The sequence below is a fragment of the Callithrix jacchus genome, chromosome 11, assembly GCF_049354715.1.
Source record: "Callithrix jacchus isolate 240 chromosome 11, calJac240_pri, whole genome shotgun sequence".
Classification (NCBI taxonomy): domain Eukaryota; kingdom Metazoa; phylum Chordata; class Mammalia; order Primates; family Cebidae; genus Callithrix; species Callithrix jacchus.
In genome coordinates this window covers 120,929,687-120,933,779 of record NC_133512.1, presented here as the reverse complement: position 1 = coordinate 120,933,779, position 4,093 = coordinate 120,929,687, and the positions used below count along the sequence as shown (strand labels likewise).

Genomic DNA, 4,093 nt, shown 5'->3' with positions numbered 1-4,093 from the left:
TCACATGGCAGAAGGAGAGAGACATGTAACTGTCTAGCATCTCTTCTTACGAAAGTGCTAATCCCATCATGAATACTTCACCCTAATGACTTCATCTAAATCTAATTATCTTTCAAAACCTCTACGTTTAAATACCACCAATGTGAGGGTTAGGGTTTCAGAATATAAATTTTGAAGGAACACAGTTCAGTTCACAGCAGAGGTATTTTCCCTTTTGTTACTAGTTTTCAGAAGAACCTCTGGGAGTCTTTTTCTTTGACTTTGATACACCCCATCTTTTGTGTTTATCTTATCAATCTTCAATAAAACCATATTGAAGCATAACATTCATACAGTAAAATTCAACAATTAGCAATGTATGACTTTATACATTTTGGTAAATATATAATATCTATGAATATCATCTACCAATTGATTTCCTTGTGGTTCTACTCCTCCAGTGGAACTGACTGATACTACTGGTAATTGATGACTGGGTACTGGAAATTCCAAATTTTCCATTTGGATGAGAATTTTGTTGTGTTCTTTTGAATGCTGCTGGATTTTGCCTCACATGCAATTAAATTATTTGGATTAATTAAATCTTTTTAATACTTGCTTTAAAATTTCCTAAAGTGCCTGCAGAGCAACTGCTGTGGAGAAAATTTAGTCCTGCTATTGTTTTAATAACTTTCTGTGGCCCACACTATTCTATGAGTTAGGAAATTTTTCTATTCTGACTAATTGGAATATAACTTCTTTTCAACCCTGTGTGTACTCTAAGAGATAGGCCTACTATTTCTGAGTAATCCTCTCCCTGTCCTTGTATAATTTCCTTTCACTAATGCCCAGATCAACACTCAGCTAAAACTTGATGGACCCTCTCTGAATGTCTGTGGTACTATCTCTGTTGCTCCCTTTTATTTTTTCTATTACCTGCCCTGCTTCTCAAGGTGAATGGGCCTACTTGAATTCTGATATCTGTCTCTACCAACAGAATGAGATCTCTGGATTTCGTTTGCATTTCTTATCCCTGCACAAAGCTAGTCTTATGTGTTTTTCTTTTTACAGAAATCATAGCTCTTTGCTACCTGTTGGCCAACATTCGAAAATCATTATTTCACATATGCTGCCTGGTTTCTTAAGAGTACTAAGGCAGCTGACACAATCATGCTCTTCCTGTTACTCTATCATAGTTGAAAGCAAATGTCTTACCTATGAATCTGTTAAGCACATCGTCTTTTATAAATCTCTTCTTGTGTCTCATCATTTATTATTGTAAGTAATTAGCTCCTTCTAGTGATTCCTGTCTGTGCTGCCTGTCCTAGCTATAGTTACACAAGATGGGAAGTAAAGTGGAAGCTGTACTTCTGTGTTAGTGGATCTTACTTGCAGTGTGGTTATTGGGTATTTTGTTTTTCAATGGCAGCATTCCAGACTTTAACTATATGACTGTTGTGAGCATGACAGACAGACATTACCTTCTTGATGTGGACCTGTAGTCCACATTAAATGCCCAGCTCTTTCTCAGGACTGGCAATCTAGGTTATCCTCAGCTAATTTTTTCTTCCTTTTCAAACACAGTACCTTATATTTTCCATATTACACTGTCTACAATATCTGATATTATATTGAATAGAAATAACAAAATAAACATTTTGTGTTTTGTGAATATTATGGAGGAAACATGCAGTTTCTAACAATTAAGTATAATGTCAACCATGGGATTTCATAAACATATAAACAATATTAGGGAGTTTATTTTTGTTCCTAAATATTGAAAATTCTTACCATGAAGGGGTGTAGGATTTTATCAAGTGCTTTTGTTTGTATCTATTGATATGATTATATAAAATTTCCCTTTTATGCATAATATAATGTATTAATATAAAATTCAAGGAGTTTCAGATATTAATCCATTGTTGCATTCCTGGAGTAAATCTCACCTGTTCATTATTTATAATTTTATGCAGCTGGATTTTGTCTGTAAATATTTTATTAAGAATTTTAGTATATATGTTCCTGAGGGCTATTGGTTTATTGTTTTGTTTTCTTTTGTTTTATGTATAATGTCTGTTTGGCTCTGGTATCAGGAAAATACTAGCCTCCTACAATTTATAGAAAACTGTTTCTCCGCCCCTCTTTCCTCGGGCGTCCAGCATCCGCCCATTCCTCCTCCCTGGTCGCCACGTCCTTGGCTGGCGTGAGAAAAATGGCTACAAACTTCCTAGTACATGAGAAGATCTGGTTCAACAAGTTCAAATATGACGATGCAGAAAGGAGATTCTATGAGCAGATGAATGGGCCTGTGGCTGGTGCTTCCCACTAGGAGAACAGCGCCAGCGTGATCCTCCGTGACATTGCCAGAGCCAGAGAGAACATCCAGAAATCCCTGGCCAGAAGCTCAGGCCCCGGGGCCTCCAGCGGCACCACTGGAGACCACAGCTAGCTCGTAGTCCGGATCGCCAGTCTGGAAGTGGAGAACCAGAGCCTGCGTGGCACGGTACAGGAGCTGCAGCAGGCTCTCTCCAAGCTGGAGGCCCGGCTGAATGTGCTAGAGAAGAGCTCACTCGGCCACTGGGCCACAGCCCCACAGACCCAGCACGTGTCTCCCATGCACCAAGTGGAGCCCCCAACCAAGAAGCCAGCCACACCAGCAGAGGATGACGAGGACGATATCATTGACCTGTTTGGCAGCAACAATGAGGAGGACAAGGAGGCAGCCCAGCTGCGGGAGGAGCAGCTGCGGCAGTAAGCAGAGAAGGCCAAGAAGCCCGCGCTGGTGGCCAACTCCTCCATCCTGCTGGACGTCAAGCCTTGGGATGATGAGATGGCCATGGTCCAGCTGGAGTCCTGTGTGTGCTCCATCCAGCTGGACGGGCTGGTCTGGGGGGCCTCCAAGCTGGTGCCTATGGGCTACGGTATCCAGAAGCTGCAGATTCAGTGTGTGGTGGAGGATGACAAGGTGGGGACGGACTTGCTGGAGGAGGATATCACCAAGAGTGAGGAGCACGTGCAGAGTGTCGACATTGCAGCTTTCAACAAGATCTGAAGCCTGAGTGTGTGCCTGTGCATGTGTGAGGCCCTGCCTGCCATGATTAAAAACTGAGACTGGCAAAAAAAAAAAAAAAAGAAAGAAAATTGTTTCTCCTTCTTCAAATATCTGAAGGGTTCTTTAAAATTTGATAACATTCACCAGTAAAGCCATCTGGGCCAAGGTTTTTTTGCAAGAACATTTTAAATTATGAATTCAATATCTTCACTTGTTATAGGTCCATTTTGATATTCTATTTCTTATTGTCAGTTTTGACAATTTATGTCTTTCTTGGAATTTTTCTATATCTTTTAATGTTTAAGTTGTTGCCATACCGTTGACCATAGTATTTTTGTATAATTATTTTAATTTAAGTAGGTTTAGTCATAAAGTCCCCGTTTTAGTTTTGATTTTGTTAAACTGCACCTTCTCCCCGGTTTTCTTGTTTAGTCTGCTTAAAGATTTTTCAGTTTTCTTAACCATTTCAAATAGAAACTTTTGTCTTTATTTTTTTCTATATTTTTCTGTTTTCTATTTCCTTGAGTTCTTGCTTTATTCTGACCACCATTTTCTTAGTCTGCTCTTCTTTTTCTGGTTATTAATATAGAAACTTTGGTTGTAGATTGGAAACCTTTATTTTTTATGCAAGAATTTAAAGCTATAAATCTTTCTGTGCTTTTGTTGTATACATATCTTTCAGTGTGGTCTATATTATTTTCCATCCAATTAAGAGTATTTTCTGATTTACCTTATGACTTCTTCTATGACTCAGGATTTATTTAAAAGTGATTTTTTGTCTAATTCCTTATTATTTTAAGATTTCCCAGATACATTTCTGTAGTTTGTTTCTAATTTAATTTATTTGTGGTCATAGAAATACTTTTTCTAATTTTAATTCTTTCTAATTGAATCTGTCTTATTTCATAGTTTAGGATATGGTCTATTTCATGTATTTGTTTGGAAAAAAAAGTGTCCTTGAATGAATATGTATTTTGCAGTTATTGCATGGATTATTCTGTATATGTCAGGTCAAGTTGGTTGACAGTTTTGTCAAGCCTTCCACATCCTTGGTGATTTCAT

The 4,093-nt window shown here is 38.2% G+C and overlaps 1 pseudogene; it reads left to right on the top strand.

Annotated features, from left to right (window-relative positions):
- Positions 1-2,169: 2,169 nt before the first annotated feature.
- LOC100409638 (elongation factor 1-delta pseudogene) lies at positions 2,170-3,046 on the top strand (annotated as a pseudogene).
- Positions 3,047-4,093: the final 1,047 nt, after the last annotated feature.